Raw genomic sequence first — 12893 nt, forward strand, 5'->3', positions numbered from 1 at the left:
TTTTTTATTTGTTTTGCTTTAAAAGATGTATATTTTGGAATTAAACCAGGTTACTGTAATATTTTATTATTTTATGTTTTCTAATCTATTTGAAACATGTTCTATTTTAAACATGCTGTTTTGTTCTGTTTTATTTAAAACATGCATTGCTTATAACAACTAGTATTTTCAATATTACATTGTCATTCGGTGAAAAAGAAAAATCTTCTTGAGTCCTGAAGTTTATAAAAATGTATCTCCATAAAGTTTTAGTTTATTCAAACCCAATCTACAAATACTAAAAGAAAATTAATTAAAATAATAAAATGCCATTTTAAAAACTGTTTGTGGAAAATTTAAAGTACATTTTGAATGCAGTATTCTTATCATAGAGCTGCAATTTTAGGCAGAGTGACCGTGTTTTTTTATTTCTACTTCTACCCTTTAGCCAAACAAAGTATCTTCTGTAAAGGGACCTCTCTTTCTTGGTGATTTTGGTGACAAAAGAAGGACAATTTGAATAAATTCACTTTTCAGGTAGATTCGTGTTTTATACTTTTTTATATATATACGTATAACCATCGTTGTCCAACCGACTCTTTACGACTTCTGATGTTCAATTCCATAGCCTTGTAACTTTCAACCCAATACAGAAGACAAGGGAACTCCTGGATCAACTATTGGAAGAAATTTGCCTTCGTGGAGGACTTTTTGATGGAACTAACCCGCATTTGCGTTACATGGAGAGGAAGACCACGAGAACCTCCTATGGTTAGCCTGACGACAAAGGGACTCTAACCCACGATCCATCTACCACTAATGATATTTCACGTCAGCACTGTGGTTGGTGCAAGCCGGATGCGGATTCGAATCGACCAGCCATCACCGGGATTCGAACCCGGATCACCTCATTTGCAGGCAAACACTCTATCCCCTGAGCCATCGTGGTTCGTGTTTTATACTTTTGAACGTAAGGGAGGAAAGCTTATAGCTTTTAAATGTTGAGATTTTCTGAGCAATGAAATACTGGAATATTTTTCGATTAGGCCCCTCAAAATTAAAAATTATTTTAGAACTCCAATTTTGAATAATATTCATAAACTGTACGAAATTATTCACTTTTATAATATCAAGGAAACTTTAACGATGCTACTGTCACTGTTTTAGGTGTCAAACTTAAAATAATATTATGATTTCCGGTGCAAAAAAAAATTGACGCTTAGAAACAGTAAGTCAGAAGTATGATGTAATATAAAAAAATTAACGTTCGGTAATTCTTAGCAGTTGAATTTGTAGTAAAACAATACCTTAAGGTCCACATGAATGCAACCATTTCTGCTTTGAATTTAATTCGATCTTATCTTTTTTTCTCGAAAAGTTATTGGGAGTTTAAGGAATATTCTTTATTTATTTATTTGATTTGCGCAATATTTTGCTATTCTATGCAAAATCCATACGTAAATCTTAGAAATTTAAATTTACAAATGTGTGCAGAAAAATTTATAAAGAGTACGAAGGAATAAGAATAATTTAAATTCAATTATCAGTTTGGGAATTATCAACTATCAAACTTGTTTTAAAATACACCATGCTGGCCACTCTGTTGGCTGCAAACCTGCAAATACGAAATTGAAATTAGGTGTGCTGAAAACGAATTTTTTTTCCTAACGGGAGATTTTTCGATCTTACTATTTGTTCGAAAGTTATAACAATTTTAAGTGTTTTTTTGCGATTTTTTTTCTTTACTATTTTGCTGTACTTAACATTTCATTTTGTTGTGAAAAAAATATTACAGAAGTCTTTGAAATTTGAATAACTTCGTGACACTAACTTCGTGAATTTCGTGACAATAACTTTACCAATTTTAATCAACACCAATGTTTTGCCAATTTGGCCTGCAGAAAAATTATCATCTCGGAGACAGGCAATAAGACCCGGAACCTGCGCTCCCTACTTCTTGGGTGTCTCAAGAAGTTCATTGGCTTTTAACTTAATGTTTTACTTTATTCCATTTTTAATGTTTTTTTTTAATGATTTTATGTTATTCATTATTTGTCACTCATCTCATCTTTACTGGGGCTTGATTTTACGCTTTCATGGGGGTTTTTTTATCACTGTCAACTGTTTACAATTTTTATATTGGTTTGACCTGCTTTTTTCCATTACGATGGTGTTTACCTTCTCTGTAATTTTAACTTTTTTGTGTTCGACTTTATTACATTGTGATTTTATTGTGTTTGATTTTATTACTATGGTCTTTTGACAGTCTGTTTGCCCCTTTGGGTACTTCGGTAACTTCAACGTGGTCGGTAGGGCTCAGCGCCCTACCGACCAGGCTATCTCGGCCCCCAATAAAAATAATATAAAAGTACTAAGTATTTCCAAATATGAATCTTTACATTTAAAAGAGGAAAATATCAAGCGATATAAAACGGTTTCCAGTTTGAAATGTCGTACACTATTATGTTATCTTTAGGTATTGTAATATTAAGTAAAATTACTTCTAAATATTTGCTTATAACATATTACTGTGTTACACATTCTACTGTGTCTAAGATAGAATAATTTTTATAAGTATCTTTGACATGTTTCCCAATCCAAGTAATTGCTCAATTTGTTATAATTGCCCTCTTAGTTATCATCGAATGCATTATCATCTAAATGATTTTTTTTTTAAAAAGCGAATTTTAAATGGAAACAATGATGAATAAGAAGCATCTGTTGGGATTTTTGAGTGAAGAGAGCAGGGAACAGAGAGCGGGAAACAATGGGATGTCTGCAAGTAACGTAGTGGAGGAATCTCGATCCTGATTGGATTTTGAAACGTGTAATTTGTTTACGTTAGCAACTGTTCTTTCCATTTTATTTCAAGTAAGCCAAGTATCGATTTCCTTAAATGATACATTTTATATTCTTTCAAAAAATTTTTTGCTCAAAGCTTCCAATTCTTTCACTATATATTTCTTACTTCAAACACAAAACATCAGCAAACATTGGAACATCAACAAATTAATTATGCATTGAAGTTACCAGGCCAAGGTCATTTTAACTAAGTTGTTTACTTTTATTAACAAATTGAAACACGTGCCTAGGGCCCATGCTAAGGATTTCAAATCATAGGCAGTAAATTAGCGAAATATCAAAAGTATTCGCCAATTTTCGAAAGTCTTCGCCAAATGCAAATCTTAGCAGTTTCTTATAATTCATTTTTTCCTGTTGAAAACTATTTTACTGTAGTTTGTTTCAAGCGTATATTATTTGGAACCAATTCTAACTGGTTATGAGGCGTATCGACTGAAAATTACTGTAATCGAATAAAAAATACTGATTTGTTCCGAAATTTTTTTTGACGTAATTTCAATTTCTTTTCAGAGGGAAAAAATCATTCGCCAATACTTTCGCCAAAACACAATTTTATTCACCAAATTTACTATTTAATCGGATTTGACGACGTAGCGAATGGTAAGCGCGAGCCTTACATGTCAATTCCTAGCTTCCTAATTTCGTTCTTACTTCTGCAGCCTTTCAACGTATCAGTGCTGATATACGCCATCAGTATTTTAATTTGGCAAAATGCCAAACTAAATCAGACGCATACAGCGAGAGCTATTTTAACTCTGAAGTTACGGCGTTTATTTTTTCCTATCCATTCACTATTTTAGTCGTTTGCCGTTTTATGAAGAGAAATTAGTTCAAAATATAACAAAAATTGTTAATTAATGTTCCTTTACTATTGTTATTTTTATGTTTCCCCTCCAATTATTATTATTATTAAGCGTTTTATTTTTAGCCGTTACCATTGAGCAAAAGGATTATCTAACATTAGAAAGATGCAATATAATACTGCCGCTCTAGTCAACGCTAGAATCCTGAATCCATTCTTTTAATATTAGAGCTTATATTATATAAGATTAAATAGAGTTGAATCTAACATTCGAACTTTTAAAATTATCATCTATTTTATTACTTTTGGTTCAGCGCCACTTTTTTGTGAAAGGGCATCCCATGTTATTAATAAATATATATTTATTTATGAAAGAAAACAATAAATTAATAATTCCTTAAAACATCATTTTTAGGCAATTCGATTTTGTGCCAGAAAGCGCAAAAAAATATTAGTGGAAGTAAATTCGGTTCAAGACCAATAAAAAACTGGGGGAAAAATTTTAAACTATTGAGCTGTAACTTCTTCACGATTGTTTACATCGCCATATTGTTCGTCATCGGCAGCTAGAATAAATCGCTTCTACTTCAAAGGAATTTATAATTTAGAAATCTTTTATTAAACTTTATAAATTCCAATAATAGTTTCAAACATTAATTTAGTATCGTAAGTAGTATTTTTCTTTCAGTTAAAAGCCAACTAGAAAAGTAATATAAAGCATTTCAAAGCAAGATGCGTTAGAGAGGATAATGACATGGAAACATTCAGTGTACTTAATAATCTTGACCGCTTAATCAAAACATTTAAAAAAAACCTGAAACTGTACGCTATGCGGAATTGGAATATGACTCATCAGAATTTGGAAAGCGTAAAACGTTACACTATATAAAATTGGAACATGCCTTATCAGAATTTAAAAAAGAACAAAATGATCTTAGAAGTAAACATAACAATAAACTGTACATGTTTATCCGTTAAAATCTTAAATTCTTTTTTAGCACATGAATAATAAATAAAAGAATAATCCTTTCATATCTTTAAAATAAGGCTAACTACCCGTTATTTGAAGAAATAATGAAACTTCATTTCAAATTATCGCTTATGAATTTAAAAAACTTAAATATTTAATTGTCTTTATTGTGGATTAATTTATATTCGAGAATGAATATTTACCCCTCGGTGACCTCTTTTAGAGTAATTGGAACAAAGTAGAGGCATTAACATTTATTAATGGAATTAATTTGCCCAATTTGAAATATTCGCTTTATAAATTATTTTACCTTAAGGTATAAGTACTATTTATTTAACTTGAGTTTAAGACAGAGCTCAAAATGTATTTTTCTTGCTTAAAAGGCATAATTTGTATGATAAGACCTTTAAGTAAAATTCAATTAGGTATTTGTTTTAATAAATCTGATTAAGATTCCCTTCGAAATATTTTTAATCTTTCAAGCTTATTATCTTTTAGAAATATTAATTAAATTTAATGAAAATTTTGTATTAATTTAAAAGATATTAAGCAATAATTTGCCTTGCGAGGCAACATATTTTACACAATTGTGTAATTTGTGTTTGGTGTGTCATTATCAGAAAGAACACGTAAAATATTTGTTTGGTAAAATTATGTATGATTCTTGTGTTTTAAAAAATTATCAGAAGAATTCAACTACATCAGATAATATTTTCAATTTGTTTTATTTTCGTTTGCATTGAAGATAGATTTTTACAGGACAAAATTCTTTTTGTCAATTTGTAAACATTTTAAAAAGTTTTATTTCACAATTTAATTATATCGTAGTTGAGCTATCGGCTATTTTTATTTCAACATGAAACCTTTGCTTAAAGTTCCTTTTTATTCTTGAATGTTAAAAACTACCTTTATTTAAATTTAAATATACTATTTTCTTAGACAAATTCCACACCATTAATTGCCTGTTCTTTAGCTAATTTTATTTCAAATTATACATATTTTTGCTCTGAAAATAATACTTTATGACTTTTATTTTCTCAAGGTAGTTTACGTTATAGCATTTGAAATGGACTGCAATGTTTGTAAAATGTTTTGGAACCATTAATAAAATATTTCAACATTAGTGAAAATAACCTAGAAATATTTGCGTTTCTAAGTGCATTTTCAGAGTAATTTTTTAAATAATTTCTGAGATTATTGCCAAAGTTTAAGAGAATTAGAACCATTACGGGCAAAATTTTTATCTTAGGGTATTGCAGAGAAAAGAGTTGAATAAAATATTTTGACACTTTTTGAAATTTATTTATTTTCGAAGTAAATTTAATTCTTGATTTCGTAAATAAAAAAGTGTAATCATTATGTACTGTAAGATTACACTAGAGAACAAATAATAAACTCTCCAAAAAATTACAATTTTAAAAATAAAAATGTTTGTGCTTTCTTAATGGAACCTAAGTTAATTTTGATTAATATTAAATTACCTCTAGAAAGCATAAACACTCTTAATTTTAAAAAGATTTTGGTTTTCTATTACACAAATATTTTGGCTGAAAAAGTTTGTAATTATCTTTAAAATTTCTTATATTAAATTCGAATTAAAAGTTTTTCAATTTTAGCTTGAAAATATTATTTTTGAAATCGAAAATTTGCTTAAGTTTTATTTAATACTAATTTGTAATAATACTTCTAAATCTTATTTTTTCTTTATTTTAACTTTTTCTTTCTTAAACACTCTTACTTTCAGACTTTCATTTAAAATGCTTATTTTTTTATTAAAAAAAACCAAGTTGTTCATTTTTAAGTAACAAAATTACTCAAAATTTGATACATATTTTATCAAAATAGCTATTTTTTATGCATTAGCTATTAAAATATTTCAAAAATACTTCAGAAAAGTTCGAAGACTTTTTTTTGTTCCATTATTTTTAAATTTCATGACACTATTAAAACCCTTTTATCCATATAATGAAAGAAAAAACTTGTCTTACAACATTTTTCCCCAGAAAATTGAAAATTATAAGAAGCGGAAAGCTTTGATCAGCAAAAAAAAAACTCCATCTTTCAGAAATTATGCAACCTAAAAAAATTGAAGTAAAAAGATTAACATATTTCTATATTCATTTTTCGGCCTTAAATATTAATCTACTTACCTTCATTTTAAAAGCTAGAAAGGATAACAGAAAAAAAACTGAGTTATTTTTATTAAATTAAATGAGCTAACGAAAAAAACTCAGATTGTTATCGCCATTTATTTTTCTTCTTCATAAAAGTAACATAAAGAGACACTCAGGACATTTTTTATACTTTTCTTAAAGCTGAGTTAAAAGCATTTTTCAATATAAAACTTATATACCTTATGTTTTTGCCTTCTTACTCTTTTTTTGTCAGTTATGTAAAAAATAAATTGTTAATTAAATGTATTAGATTTTATCTTTCTTCGACTGCTTATGATAAATTTCTTACAAACGTGATTATAAATTAAATGAGAAATTTTGCGAAAAAAATTATTCCGATGATACGTTTGGAAAAAAATTCTTTTGAATTCAATTCCCAGTTTAATAAAATGATTATATGATTTGTATCAAAGAAATAATGAGATTTAATTTATTAATAATATTTTTAAGTATTAGAATCCATTAAAAGGTAAATGCATAAATTTACTATAGGTAAAATGCTTAGAAAAACATACTGTTTTGTTCAAAATTTGTTTGGGGTTAGAAGTTTCAGTTGAGTTTAAGTAAAAATAAAAAGCGAAAACTTTAAAGAAACATAACTAGTATCTTTACTAAATCATTCATGACTTTTTTTAAAGCTTAGTTAAACGCAAATATTTAAATAAGATATACACTATTTGGAAGAAAGTGACGGGACACGACACTATAACGACATAAACCCATATTTATTAAAATTAATAGAAGGTATGGCCTCCTTTGGCTGCGATCACAGCTGCAACCCTTCTGGGCATGCTTTCCACTAAATTAGCTATAGTGGCAAGAGGAATTTCTTTCCAAATGTTTAACAGGAAGTTCCATAGTTCATGCTTGCTTTTGGGGAGTGGTATGCAGGCCCTCAATCGACAGTCCAATTCGTCCCAGAGATGTTCTGAGCCGGCCACTCCATGCGTTTAACGTTGTTTGTTGTTCACATACCAATCAAGAGTCCTCCTTGCAACATGTGATCTTGCGTTGTCATCTTGATACAAGCAATCATCCATACCGTACGTTGCCCACAAGGTAGGAAGGACATGATTGTCGAGAATATCACAGTATGCATCGGCATTCATCATACCATCAACCTTCATCAGTGGGCCAGCCCCTTACCAGGAGAAACAGGCCCATACCATCAATCCTCCTCCACCAAACTTCACAGTTGTCCCGTCACTTTCTTCCATATAGTGTATGTTGTTGATTTTTCTTTTACTCCTTTTTCTGAGCTATTTATAAAATTTGATTTTTGCCATCTTCGATAATTTAAGAGCAGTGATCAGAAGTAGCGTAGGGAAACTACTGTAGTCGCTACTTTTTTCATAGTTTGTAGCGCAGTGCGCTACTTTTTTAAAAAGTAGCTTAGTGAGAAGTGCGATAAAAAAAACAAGTTTGTAGCGATTTCTGGCAACTACTTTTAACATAAGTTTAAAAGAAAAGCTGTTCTAACGCAGCTAATTTTTCTGAATTTGAAGGGTACAAATCTAAACGGGTCCGTCAATGGATTCAGTGAAAATGACCCTGTAGCTGCAACTGAGCGTTAGCAGGAATTACGTATTTAAAATTACGTATAACTAATATTTAAACTTTTCGATACGAAAAATAGATAATTAATCATTTTGGTCACGCTTTCACATGCGTGTATATAAACACACTCGTGAAATATTGATCTTATTTCAAAGGAAGGAAACGTATTTTCGATGTACATAATTTCGAAAAGGAAATGAAAGTGCATAAAATAATTAAAAAATTTCAATTATTTGATAATTTTGCTTTTCTTAAATTAAACATTCGCTGTCGAGAAATGCATAAAAGGAGAAATTACTAAATTCGAAAAAAAAATATGTTTTGTAATAACAAACTAGCTCATGTAAACATGAATAAATATTTTTAAATTATTCCCCTACATTTAATGTAAGTTTGTCTCCCTTAAGTAGTGAAGTAGTTACTACAATTCTAAAGTAGTTTGTAGTCACTACACTTTTAAAAAAAGTAGTTACAGTAAACTACAAAAATAATGTAGTTTTTTTGACCACTGTGTAAGAGTCTTTTCAGTATAGCAATTAGCATAAATTAAAACTAGTTCTTTTTATCTATAAAAAACCTTTTAACATCAAAAGCATCAGTCCTGTTAACGTATGTTTGGCATTATTCAATTTAGTACAAATTGTAAAATAGTACAATGTATTACTTTCGATAACAAAGTTAGATTTCTAAAAAGGTATACGTACCTTTTGTAATTTTTTTTTTACAAAAAAAATCCATAAAACTTCTAAACTGTTTGTTCGATCGTCTAAGAATTAATATATACATATAAATATTAATATATACTAATATATACCTTTTCATACATATTTAGAAATTTTTTGAAACTTTGTTATTTTTTACGTAAAAAATTTTAAACAACAAAATTGGACGGCAATTGCCATATCGCAAACTATAAATTTGAAAATTTTCCTATTAAATATATTCTCTATTAAGCTATTAAAAACTAATATGTTAGTTAACTAATTCACTGATTTGTTAATTAACCCACCCGCTGATTCTTTGACTCGCTTTCTTTTTTTCCCTTCGCTTATTTTTCCGCTTTATTCACCTATTATGTTAAGAAGCATTGACAGAAACGCTTACCGTAGTCACACGCTATTTATGAGAATACATGCATGGAGATAGCTGAATCGCATATTAATAATACCCAAGAGCAGTTTTAGTTAGTAAATTTATCTGAAGTTCCAGAAAATTGCATGGTTACTTATTCTAATATATACCAGCGTTTTCGGCAACCGTTGTTATAATTCTTAACTGACTTTTTTAAGTTTCTAAAATATCACAAAACAATTAAATTGCTAATGATTCTTCTGTTTTTATTCAATACACTGTAAAAAGAAAATTTGCCGAAGTTTGAAGAAAATTTTCTTGCCGTTTCTTTACTACACATTCAGTGTTTACCTTATAACTTAATTGCGGAAGAGAGAAGAAAAAGCACACACAGCCTTTGCTGGGATTCCTTCGTGGAGAATCTGTTTAACAGACTGTCTGTTAGAATCTGTATACATTCAGTGCTTACCTCAAAACTTAATAGTGGAAAAGAAAAGAAAAAACGCACACAGTCATTGCTGGGTTCCAATCGTGGAGAATCTGTTTAACAGACTGTCTGTCAGAATCTGTTTAACAGACTGTTACTATACATTCAGTGTTTACCTCAAAACTTAATAGTGGAAAAAAAAAGAAAAAACACAAACAGTTATTGCTGTTAAATCATAAAGAACCTGTTTAACAGACTGTCACACTAATCTATGTATCCTGCCGACCCATAATGCTCATGATCTTGAAACGATATGTTAGAAAATTTGCCGTGACGTCATAGATAGATGAGAAGAAAGCTACTATGATCCTCTGTTATCATTAATTTAGACTATTTTCCCAGCAGTAATTAGCTGTAAAAGTTCACTAAAATTGTAAGAACTATATTTTACAGCAAAATTTACGACAAGCATTTTTTTTAAATGTTTTTACTGTTGTCTGCTTAGTTTTTTTATTGTTTTATTGTTTAATTAATTTTATTTTTTAATTTACTTAACAAAATGCAAAACAAAACTAAATAAAAAAGAGTATAATTAAGTTTTTTTCAAGTTAGTTAAACATAAAAAATACATCACATGAGCACAAAACAGCACGCAATGTATTAAAAAAAATGTATAAGCCTTTTTCTATTGTAAAATATTTAAATTTCAATTATAAAATTAAACTCTTATAAGTAGTGACGTTCAACGTTGTACTAAATCTCAAGACACTTTTAACTAAAATTTCGTTTAACAGGCAGCAGTTTAGAATTTTAGAAAAGAAACTTAATACTTACCGCATAAATATTTTCACATTAACTAAATTATCTAAATATATTTTTATTTGCAAAGCTTATAAAATATTTTTCAAAATCCATTTACTCGGGAAATGTTTCCTTTAAACTGAATTATGCAAGACGCATTCAATTTAAAAGCCTTTAACATTAACAACATTTTGTCAAAATAGTTTAAGTATAAACCTTTCTGAATATAGTAAGAGGAGGAAATAAATTTAAAATGTAAAAAGAAATGAAAATAAAGTGCGTCGGGAGAAAAACAAAATAAAAGTGCTAAAATGTTACATTATTCTGAGGGTTTTGAAAATGCTGAAGATTGCATAACGTATTTCGTTACAAGCTATTTTTTAAAATCTTTTTTTTCTTGATTTTTTAGGGTGTGGTTACATTTAGAATTAGTGTTTTGAACTTAAAGCAAACTTTAATCGGACTGCACAGTTATTATAATTTCCTTTTTTTTTTAAAAAAAAATAAATAAATATCTGACACTATAATTTGCAATTTTAAACCTCTGACACAGAATTTTTACTAAACATATTTTTCATATTTTTTTCATCATTTTGTATAGATTTAGGACAAAAAAGTGAAAAATGTTATAATAATGTTTTAATAATTTATGTTATTAAATACGGCATAAAATAACTGTGTTTTTTTTCTGAGTTAAATGTTAAATTTTCCAAACACAGCTCACTTACAAACAATAATTTTTCAAATTTGCACTTATATACTTTAATCCACAGAACCAATTGTTAATAAATTTTTGAGTATAAAAGAAACAAAATAAAATTCGTTTTTTTTTTTTTTTTGGTTTTTATATTTTAGTACGCACATAATTCTGATAATATAACAGATTTTTTAGTAACTATTATACAGTTTTTTATAATTAAAAAATACCAAAATATATTTTTGCTTGTAATTAGAGCCTCAGAAAAAATATATAAAAGGGAAACCGGTGTTCCATCTGCGTCAAAGGGTTAATGTATACAAAAAGTAAATTTTGTTTCGTTAAAAAATTACTCTGCAGAGCCCAATGCAGAGGATCAAAATCGTGATGACATGCCTTTGGAGTATCCCGAGGGATATTTCCCAGACCGTCGCCAATAGCCCATTGTGCAGTTCAAGCAGAACATAAATAAAGTACCTACCTAAAGACAGTTGGATTATAAACTAGCCTTTGAGCACGAGCATATAAACCTTCTCTTTGTCTACGTCAGAACTGCAAGCTTTCTTTCAGAAACTTATGAATGCTGTTGAGTAAAATGTTCAACTGATTGTGCAAACGTGTCATTTGCCTTTAGAATGTTATTGACAAAATCAGCTCTTTGCGAGTGTCGCTATTTGTTTTCAAAATGCCAGAGTACCGTAGTACTTACGGGAACATTGATACCAGCACACAGCTCTGCACTTATACCCTCCCAGAGGGTCATCTACCTGGAAAATACTGTGGTCAGGATAACGGACATAAACACTAGCAACGCACCAATCATCCTGGACAGTCCCCAACCCCAACAACTCCAACACCGCCAACAGATCTAGGCCCGACGTCAAGCCACACAATTCCCGCCGGAATCCCTAATTTATAGTAATTAATTGCTATTTGTTTTCAAAATGCCAGAGTACCTACAGGATGCCGGCACACAGCTCTGCACTTATACCCTCCCAGAGGGGAGTTATTATAAGTTTAATAAATTTTGTATTTATATTTATTAGTTTAACAAATGGAGAATCAGATAATTTTAGACATTTTGTAACTATTTTAAAGCATTTTTATTATTGGAGAAACTTGTTACTGGTGAAAATCGTATACATTGGGAATTTATACTTGAAACACAATTTGCATTTGAGGAATTGTGTGGGTCAACTAAATATGGTTTTCAATAACAGTTGTCAACAATAACTCTATCTAAAATTTGAAGTCTTTATGCATATGCACATAAGTTAGATGTTAAATGAAGGTAGACTATGCATTCTATAGCAGACTATGACATTTTATTCAAATAGATGCATTTAGTGAAGTATGCTTTTGCTAATAGATGTATACATGTAAGATTATTAAAGCATTACATGTAATGCGGTCACTGTGAATAGTCGGTTATTATTAATATTAACCGGTCAATGATAATAATAATCAAATAAGCCGGTTAACGCGAATAATTTAGGCGAATTTACGGCATTAACCGGTTATTATTAATAATAACCAATTAAGTTTGGTCAATG

This window comes from Parasteatoda tepidariorum, chromosome 2, assembly GCF_043381705.1.
Source record: "Parasteatoda tepidariorum isolate YZ-2023 chromosome 2, CAS_Ptep_4.0, whole genome shotgun sequence".
Classification (NCBI taxonomy): domain Eukaryota; kingdom Metazoa; phylum Arthropoda; class Arachnida; order Araneae; family Theridiidae; genus Parasteatoda; species Parasteatoda tepidariorum.